Raw genomic sequence first — 9,749 nt, 5'->3', positions numbered from 1 at the left:
GGGCCTGTGGCGCAATGGATAACGCGTCTGACTACGGATCAGAAGATTGTAGGTTCGACTCCTACCTGGCTCGAACTTTTTTACGCACTTTGCATTATGGCGCTAGATGCCTCGCAAGCGCACCTACTTGGTCATGCTGCCCAGCAGTTTGCATGGCAAGTGCCTTCTTAGCGCAGTAGGCAGCGCGTCAGTCTCATAATCTGAAGGTCCTGAGTTCGATCCTCAGAGAAGGCATTGATACTTGCAAAGCATTTTTATCCCTCATCTCAGCTTTCCATTTTTGCTGCACAAGACTATCGACAAGACTTGCTGCTACGGCACACCAAAGGATTTGATGTCCCTTGGCCCCTCTGTACCTCAGCGTGTGGAGACCCTTCGGAAGTACACGGGTTCACCGACAGCTGACACCACTGTTGCGTTTGAGCCATTGCCCCGAGCCAAAAGAGGAGTGGAGAATGCAGGCATCGATCCCGCTACCTCTCACATGCAAAGCGAGCGCTCTACCATTTGAGCTAATTCCCAAGCTGCGTCTTACAATTGCACCAAGTTTGCTTCTCAGTAGCTCCTTAGCACTCGCCTCTGAGTTGCTGCGCCACCAGCAGGGATCTCCTGCTTTGGGTTAGCCCGCTCCCTGATCTCTTTCAACGCTTTGCTCCAATCGGCGTTACCGAGCAACGGCAGGGCGGGAAGTCAGAGAAATGGGGAAAGAAGCCGAGAAAGAGCCCGAGCCGACGGAAGGGAAGCGAGGTGACCGGAAAGTAGCAGCCGCCACGAGCGTGAGGGAGCAGCCGAGAGCCCTGTCTGACTGATAGATGAATTCTTTTGCCTGAGGTTTTGCCTGAAAGAGAGTGGTGGGTGTTTTGGTGCATTGCTGCTCAAAGGCACTCCCTGCTGGTGTGCAGATGCAACTGCTCAAGCAATGGAGGTGTCCTGTGCCTCAGCAGCAACATGTAAACTAGCGTCAAGTTAAGAGCACTGCCTTGAGCTAAAAGCTCCTTACCGCTCACTTACTGCACAAGAACGCCCGCTCCTTCAAGCCGGAGTCGAACCAGCGACCTAACGACGACTTTGCTTTGCTTTTTTTCCACTGCAGTCCTCCGCTCTACCACCTGAAAATCGAAGGGAAGCGGCAAAGGTGTCTCGCTTTGGTGATTGTCCGCCGTGCGCCTTTTGACGCTCGCGGCCTGGTGTACCTGCTGATGCCGCAGTGTTGTGGGACTGTGAGTTGCCAGCTGCTCTGGAGAGGCTGTGCCAGTGGCGCAATGGATAACGCGTCTCACTACGGATCAGAAGATTGTAGGTTCGACTCCTACCTGGCTTAATCTTTTTTACGCACTTTGCATTATGGCTCTAGATGCCTCGCAAGCGCACCTACTTGGTCATGCTGCCCAGCAGTTTGCACGGCCAGTGCCTTCTTAGCGCAGTAGGCAGCGCGTCAGTCTCATAATCTGAAGGTCCTGAGTTCGATCCTCAGAGAAGGCATTGATACTTGCAAAGCATTTTTATCCCTCATCTCAGCTTTCCATTTTTGCTGCACAAGACTATCGACAAGACTTGCTGCTACGGCACACCAAAGGATTTGATGTCCCTTGGCCCCTCTGTACCTCAGCGTGTGGAGACCCTTCGGAAGTACACGGGTTCACCGACAGCTGACACCACTGTTGCGTTTGAGCCATTGCCCCGAGCCAAAAGAGGAGTGGAGAATGCAGGCATCGATCCCGCTACCTCTCACATGCAAAGCGAGCGCTCTACCATTTGAGCTAATTCCCAAGCTGCGTCTTACAATTGCACCAAGTTTGCTTCTCAGTAGCTCCTTAGCACTCGCCTCTGAGTTGCTGCGCCACCAGCAGGGATCTCCTGCTTTGGGTTAGCCCGCTCCCTGATCTCTTTCAACGCTTTGCTCCAATCGGCGTTACCGAGCAACGGCAGGGCGGGAAGTCAGAGAAATGGGGAAAGAAGCCGAGAAAGAGCCCGAGCCGACGGAAGGGAAGCGAGGTGACCGGAAAGTAGCAGCCGCCACGAGCGTGAGGGAGCAGCCGAGAGCCCTGTCTGACTGATAGATGAATTCTTTTGCCTGAGGTTTTGCCTGAAAGAGAGTGGTGGGTGTTTTGGTGCATTGCTGCTCAAAGGCACTCCCTGCTGGTGTGCAGATGCAACTGCTCAAGCAATGGAGGTGTCCTGTGCCTCAGCAGCAACATGTAAACTAGCGTCAAGTTAAGAGCACTGCCTTGAGCTAAAAGCTCCTTACCGCTCACTTACTGCACAAGAACGCCCGCTCCTTCAAGCCGGAGTCGAACCAGCGACCTAACGACGACTTTGCTTTGCTTTTTTTCCACTGCAGTCCTCCGCTCTACCACCTGAAAATCGAAGGGAAGCGGCAAAGGTGTCTCGCTTTGGTGATTGTCCGCCGTGCGCCTTTTGACGCTCGCGGCCTGGTGTACCTGCTGATGCCGCAGTGTTGTGGGACTGTGAGTTGCCCGCTGCTCTGGAGAGGCTGTGCCAGTGGCGCAATGGATAACGCGTCTCACTACGGATCAGAAGATTGTAGGTTCGACTCCTACCTGGCTTAATCTTTTTTACGCACTTTGCATTATGGCTCTAGATGCCTCGCAAGCGCACCTACTTGGTCATGCTGCCCAGCAGTTTGCACGGCCAGTGCCTTCTTAGCGCAGTAGGCAGCGCGTCAGTCTCATAATCTAAAGATCCTGAGTTCAATCCTCAGAGAAGGCATTGATACTTGCAAAGCTTTTTTATCCCTCATCTCAGCTTTCCATTTTGGCTGCACAAGACTTGCTGCTACGGCACACCAAAGGATTTGATGTCCCTTGGCCCCTCTGTCCCTCAGCGTGTGGAGACCCTTCGGAAGTACACAGGTTCACCGACAGCTGACACCACTGTTGCGTTTGAGCCATTGCCCCGAGCCAAAAGAGGAGTGGAGAATGCAGGCATCGATCCCGCTACCTCTCACATGCAAAGCGAGCGCTCTACCATTTGAGCTAATTCCCCAGCTGCGTCTTACAATTGCACCAAGTTTGCTTCTCAGTAGCTCCTTAGCACTCGCCTCTGAGTTGCTGCGCCACCAGCAGGGATCTCCTGCTTTGGGTTAGCCCGCTCCCTGATCTCTTTCAACGCTTTGCTCCAATCGGCGTTACCGAGCAACGGCAGGGCGGGAAGTCAGAGAAATGGGGAAAGAAGCCGAGAAAGAGCCCGAGCCGACGGAAGGGAAGCGAGGTGACCGGAAAGTAGCAGCCGCCACGAGCGTGAGGGAGCAGCCGAGAGCCCTGTCTGACTGATAGATGAATTCTTTTGCCTGAGGTTTTGCCTGAAAGAGAGTGGTGGGTGTTTTGGTGCATTGCTGCTCAAAGGCACTCCCTGCTGGTGTGCAGATGCAACTGCTCAAGCAATGGAGGTGTCCTGTGCCTCAGCAGCAACATGTAAACTAGCGTCAAGTTAAGAGCACTGCCTTGAGCTAAAAGCTCCTTACCGCTCACTTACTGCACAAGAACGCCCGCTCCTTCAAGCCGGAGTCGAACCAGCGACCTAACGACGACTTTGCTTTGCTTTTTTTCCACTGCAGTCCTCCGCTCTACCACCTGAAAATCGAAGGGAAGCGGCAAAGGTGTCTCGCTTTGGTGATTGTCCGCCGTGCGCCTTTTGACGCTCGCGGCCTGGTGTACCTGCTGATGCCGCAGTGTTGTGGGACTGTGAGTTGCCAGCTGCTCTGGAGAGGCTGTGCCAGTGGCGCAATGGATAACGCGTCTCACTACGGATCAGAAGATTGTAGGTTCGACTCCTACCTGGCTTAATCTTTTTTACGCACTTTGCATTATGGCTCTAGATGCCTCGCAAGCGCACCTACTTGGTCATGCTGCCCAGCAGTTTGCACGGCCAGTGCCTTCTTAGCGCAGTAGGCAGCGCGTCAGTCTCATAATCTGAAGGTCCTGAGTTCGATCCTCAGAGAAGGCATTGATACTTGCAAAGCATTTTTATCCCTCATCTCAGCTTTCCATTTTTGCTGCACAAGACTATCGACAAGACTTGCTGCTACGGCACACCAAAGGATTTGATGTCCCTTGGCCCCTCTGTACCTCAGCGTGTGGAGACCCTTCGGAAGTACACGGGTTCACCGACAGCTGACACCACTGTTGCGTTTGAGCCATTGCCCCGAGCCAAAAGAGGAGTGGAGAATGCAGGCATCGATCCCGCTACCTCTCACATGCAAAGCGAGCGCTCTACCATTTGAGCTAATTCCCAAGCTGCGTCTTACAATTGCACCAAGTTTGCTTCTCAGTAGCTCCTTAGCACTCGCCTCTGAGTTGCTGCGCCACCAGCAGGGATCTCCTGCTTTGGGTTAGCCCGCTCCCTGATCTCTTTCAACGCTTTGCTCCAATCGGCGTTACCGAGCAACGGCAGGGCGGGAAGTCAGAGAAATGGGGAAAGAAGCCGAGAAAGAGCCCGAGCCGACGGAAGGGAAGCGAGGTGACCGGAAAGTAGCAGCCGCCACGAGCGTGAGGGAGCAGCCGAGAGCCCTGTCTGACTGATAGATGAATTCTTTTGCCTGAGGTTTTGCCTGAAAGAGAGTGGTGGGTGTTTTGGTGCATTGCTGCTCAAAGGCACTCCCTGCTGGTGTGCAGATGCAACTGCTCAAGCAATGGAGGTGTCCTGTGCCTCAGCAGCAACATGTAAACTAGCGTCAAGTTAAGAGCACTGCCTTGAGCTGAAAGCTCCTTACCGCTCACTTACTGCACAAGAACGCCCGCTCCTTCAAGCCGGAGTCGAACCAGCGACCTAACGACGACTTTGCTTTGCTTTTTTTCCACTGCAGTCCTCCGCTCTACCACCTGAAAATCGAAGGGAAGCGGCAAAGGTGTCTCGCTTTGGTGATTGTCCGCCGTGCGCCTTTTGACGCTCGCGGCCTGGTGTACCTGCTGATGCCGCAGTGTTGTGGGACTGTGAGTTGCCCGCTGCTCTGGAGAGGCTGTGCCAGTGGCGCAATGGATAACGCGTCTCACTACGGATCAGAAGATTGTAGGTTCGACTCCTACCTGGCTTAATCTTTTTTACGCACTTTGCATTATGGCTCTAGATGCCTCGCAAGCGCACCTACTTGGTCATGCTGCCCAGCAGTTTGCACGGCCAGTGCCTTCTTAGCGCAGTAGGCAGCGCGTCAGTCTCATAATCTAAAGATCCTGAGTTCAATCCTCAGAGAAGGCATTGATACTTGCAAAGCTTTTTTATCCCTCATCTCAGCTTTCCATTTTGGCTGCACAAGACTTGCTGCTACGGCACACCAAAGGATTTGATGTCCCTTGGCCCCTCTGTCCCTCAGCGTGTGGAGACCCTTCGGAAGTACACAGGTTCACCGACAGCTGACACCACTGTTGCGTTTGAGCCATTGCCCCGAGCCAAAAGAGGAGTGGAGAATGCAGGCATCGATCCCGCTACCTCTCACATGCAAAGCGAGCGCTCTACCATTTGAGCTAATTCCCCAGCTGCGTCTTACAATTGCACCAAGTTTGCTTCTCAGTAGCTCCTTAGCACTCGCCTCTGAGTTGCTGCGCCACCAGCAGGGATCTCCTGCTTTGGGTTAGCCCGCTCCCTGATCTCTTTCAACGCTTTGCTCCAATCGGCGTTACCGAGCAACGGCAGGGCGGGAAGTCAGAGAAATGGGGAAAGAAGCCGAGAAAGAGCCCGAGCCGACGGAAGGGAAGCGAGGTGACCGGAAAGTAGCAGCCGCCACGAGCGTGAGGGAGCAGCCGAGAGCCCTGTCTGACTGATAGATGAATTCTTTTGCCTGAGGTTTTGCCTGAAAGAGAGTGGTGGGTGTTTTGGTGCATTGCTGCTCAAAGGCACTCCCTGCTGGTGTGCAGATGCAACTGCTCAAGCAATGGAGGTGTCCTGTGCCTCAGCAGCAACATGTAAACTAGCGTCAAGTTAAGAGCACTGCCTTGAGCTGAAAGCTCCTTACCGCTCACTTACTGCACAAGAACGCCCGCTCCTTCAAGCCGGAGTCGAACCAGCGACCTAACGACGACTTTGCTTTGCTTTTTTTCCACTGCAGTCCTCCGCTCTACCACCTGAAAATCGAAGGGAAGTGGCAAAGGTGTCTCGCTTTGGTGATTGTCCGCCGTGCGCCTTTTGACGCTCCCGGCCTGGTGTACCTGCTGATGCCGCAGTGTTGTGGGACTGTGAGTTGCCAGCTGCTCTGTACAGGCTGGGCCTGTGGCGCAATGGATAAAGCGTCTGACTACGGATCAGAAGATTGTAGGTTCGACTCCTACCTGGCTCGAACTTTTTTACGCACTTTGCATTATGGCGCTAGATGCCTCGCAAGCGCACCTACTTGGTCATGCTGCCCAGCAGTTTGCATGGCAAGTGCCTTCTTAGCGCAGTAGGCAGCGCGTCAGTCTCATAATCTGAAGGTCCTGAGTTCGATCCTCAGAGAAGGCATTGATACTTGCAAAGCATTTTTATCCCTCATCTCAGCTTTCCATTTTTGCTGCACAAGACTATCGACAAGACTTGCTGCTACGGCACACCAAAGGATTTGATGTCCCTTGGCCCCTCTGTACCTCAGCGTGTGGAGACCCTTCGGAAGTACACGGGTTCACCGACAGCTGACACCACTGTTGCGTTTGAGCCATTGCCCCGAGCCAAAAGAGGAGTGGAGAATGCAGGCATCGATCCCGCTACCTCTCACATGCAAAGCGAGCGCTCTACCATTTGAGCTAATTCCCAAGCTGCGTCTTACAATTGCACCAAGTTTGCTTCTCAGTAGCTCCTTAGCACTCGCCTCTGAGTTGCTGCGCCACCAGCAGGGATCTCCTGCTTTGGGTTAGCCCGCTCCCTGATCTCTTTCAACGCTTTGCTCCAATCGGCGTTACCGAGCAACGGCAGGGCGGGAAGTCAGAGAAATGGGGAAAGAAGCCGAGAAAGAGCCCGAGCCGACGGAAGGGAAGCGAGGTGACCGGAAAGTAGCAGCCGCCACGAGCGTGAGGGAGCAGCCGAGAGCCCTGTCTGACTGATAGATGAATTCTTTTGCCTGAGGTTTTGCCTGAAAGAGAGTGGTGGGTGTTTTGGTGCATTGCTGCTCAAAGGCACTCCCTGCTGGTGTGCAGATGCAACTGCTCAAGCAATGGAGGTGTCCTGTGCCTCAGCAGCAACATGTAAACTAGCGTCAAGTTAAGAGCACTGCCTTGAGCTAAAAGCTCCTTACCGCTCACTTACTGCACAAGAACGCCCGCTCCTTCAAGCCGGAGTCGAACCAGCGACCTAACGACGACTTTGCTTTGCTTTTTTTCCACTGCAGTCCTCCGCTCTACCACCTGAAAATCGAAGGGAAGCGGCAAAGGTGTCTCGCTTTGGTGATTGTCCGCCGTGCGCCTTTTGACGCTCGCGGCCTGGTGTACCTGCTGATGCCGCAGTGTTGTGGGACTGTGAGTTGCCAGCTGCTCTGGAGAGGCTGTGCCAGTGGCGCAATGGATAACGCGTCTCACTACGGATCAGAAGATTGTAGGTTCGACTCCTACCTGGCTTAATCTTTTTTACGCACTTTGCATTATGGCTCTAGATGCCTCGCAAGCGCACCTACTTGGTCATGCTGCCCAGCAGTTTGCACGGCCAGTGCCTTCTTAGCGCAGTAGGCAGCGCGTCAGTCTCATAATCTGAAGGTCCTGAGTTCGATCCTCAGAGAAGGCATTGATACTTGCAAAGCATTTTTATCCCTCATCTCAGCTTTCCATTTTTGCTGCACAAGACTATCGACAAGACTTGCTGCTACGGCACACCAAAGGATTTGATGTCCCTTGGCCCCTCTGTACCTCAGCGTGTGGAGACCCTTCGGAAGTACACGGGTTCACCGACAGCTGACACCACTGTTGCGTTTGAGCCATTGCCCCGAGCCAAAAGAGGAGTGGAGAATGCAGGCATCGATCCCGCTACCTCTCACATGCAAAGCGAGCGCTCTACCATTTGAGCTAATTCCCAAGCTGCGTCTTACAATTGCACCAAGTTTGCTTCTCAGTAGCTCCTTAGCACTCGCCTCTGAGTTGCTGCGCCACCAGCAGGGATCTCCTGCTTTGGGTTAGCCCGCTCCCTGATCTCTTTCAACGCTTTGCTCCAATCGGCGTTACCGAGCAACGGCAGGGCGGGAAGTCAGAGAAATGGGGAAAGAAGCCGAGAAAGAGCCCGAGCCGACGGAAGGGAAGCGAGGTGACCGGAAAGTAGCAGCCGCCACGAGCGTGAGGGAGCAGCCGAGAGCCCTGTCTGACTGATAGATGAATTCTTTTGCCTGAGGTTTTGCCTGAAAGAGAGTGGTGGGTGTTTTGGTGCATTGCTGCTCAAAGGCACTCCCTGCTGGTGTGCAGATGCAACTGCTCAAGCAATGGAGGTGTCCTGTGCCTCAGCAGCAACATGTAAACTAGCGTCAAGTTAAGAGCACTGCCTTGAGCTAAAAGCTCCTTACCGCTCACTTACTGCACAAGAACGCCCGCTCCTTCAAGCCGGAGTCGAACCAGCGACCTAACGACGACTTTGCTTTGCTTTTTTTCCACTGCAGTCCTCCGCTCTACCACCTGAAAATCGAAGGGAAGCGGCAAAGGTGTCTCGCTTTGGTGATTGTCCGCCGTGCGCCTTTTGACGCTCGCGGCCTGGTGTACCTGCTGATGCCGCAGTGTTGTGGGACTGTGAGTTGCCCGCTGCTCTGGAGAGGCTGTGCCAGTGGCGCAATGGATAACGCGTCTCACTACGGATCAGAAGATTGTAGGTTCGACTCCTACCTGGCTTAATCTTTTTTACGCACTTTGCATTATGGCTCTAGATGCCTCGCAAGCGCACCTACTTGGTCATGCTGCCCAGCAGTTTGCACGGCCAGTGCCTTCTTAGCGCAGTAGGCAGCGCGTCAGTCTCATAATCTAAAGATCCTGAGTTCAATCCTCAGAGAAGGCATTGATACTTGCAAAGCTTTTTTATCCCTCATCTCAGCTTTCCATTTTGGCTGCACAAGACTTGCTGCTACGGCACACCAAAGGATTTGATGTCCCTTGGCCCCTCTGTCCCTCAGCGTGTGGAGACCCTTCGGAAGTACACAGGTTCACCGACAGCTGACACCACTGTTGCGTTTGAGCCATTGCCCCGAGCCAAAAGAGGAGTGGAGAATGCAGGCATCGATCCCGCTACCTCTCACATGCAAAGCGAGCGCTCTACCATTTGAGCTAATTCCCCAGCTGCGTCTTACAATTGCACCAAGTTTGCTTCTCAGTAGCTCCTTAGCACTCGCCTCTGAGTTGCTGCGCCACCAGCAGGGATCTCCTGCTTTGGGTTAGCCCGCTCCCTGATCTCTTTCAACGCTTTGCTCCAATCGGCGTTACCGAGCAACGGCAGGGCGGGAAGTCAGAGAAATGGGGAAAGAAGCCGAGAAAGAGCCCGAGCCGACGGAAGGGAAGCGAGGTGACCGGAAAGTAGCAGCCGCCACGAGCGTGAGGGAGCAGCCGAGAGCCCTGTCTGACTGATAGATGAATTCTTTTGCCTGAGGTTTTGCCTGAAAGAGAGTGGTGGGTGTTTTGGTGCATTGCTGCTCAAAGGCACTCCCTGCTGGTGTGCAGATGCAACTGCTCAAGCAATGGAGGTGTCCTGTGCCTCAGCAGCAACATGTAAACTAGCGTCAAGTTAAGAGCACTGCCTTGAGCTGAAAGCTCCTTACCGCTCACTTACTGCACAAGAACGCCCGCTCCTTCAAGCCGGAGTCGAAC

General features: G+C 53.9%; 6 non-coding genes across 6 annotated transcripts; all 6 read left to right on the top strand.

Moving 5' to 3' along the window:
• trnar-acg (transfer RNA arginine (anticodon ACG)) lies at positions 1-73 on the top strand. The gene has a single exon. It is a non-coding gene; the product is annotated as a tRNA-Arg (tRNA).
• An 88-nt stretch (positions 74-161) lies between these two features.
• Positions 162-234, top strand: trnam-cau (transfer RNA methionine (anticodon CAU)). Its single transcript has one exon. It is a non-coding gene; the product is annotated as a tRNA-Met (tRNA).
• A 1,175-nt stretch (positions 235-1,409) lies between these two features.
• On the top strand, positions 1,410-1,482 carry trnam-cau (transfer RNA methionine (anticodon CAU)). The gene has a single exon. It is a non-coding gene; the product is annotated as a tRNA-Met (tRNA).
• A 2,411-nt stretch (positions 1,483-3,893) lies between these two features.
• Positions 3,894-3,966, top strand: trnam-cau (transfer RNA methionine (anticodon CAU)). Its single transcript has one exon. It is a non-coding gene; the product is annotated as a tRNA-Met (tRNA).
• A 2,411-nt stretch (positions 3,967-6,377) lies between these two features.
• On the top strand, positions 6,378-6,450 carry trnam-cau (transfer RNA methionine (anticodon CAU)). Its single transcript has one exon. It is a non-coding gene; the product is annotated as a tRNA-Met (tRNA).
• A 1,175-nt stretch (positions 6,451-7,625) lies between these two features.
• Positions 7,626-7,698, top strand: trnam-cau (transfer RNA methionine (anticodon CAU)). The gene has a single exon. It is a non-coding gene; the product is annotated as a tRNA-Met (tRNA).
• Positions 7,699-9,749: the final 2,051 nt, after the last annotated feature.

This window comes from Somniosus microcephalus, unplaced genomic scaffold (genome assembly GCF_052327205.1).
Source record: "Somniosus microcephalus isolate GS21.2 unplaced genomic scaffold, FLI_Smic_1.0 scaffold134, whole genome shotgun sequence".
Lineage (NCBI taxonomy): Eukaryota > Metazoa > Chordata > Chondrichthyes > Squaliformes > Somniosidae > Somniosus > Somniosus microcephalus.
This window is presented reverse-complemented; position numbering and strand designations above follow the sequence as displayed.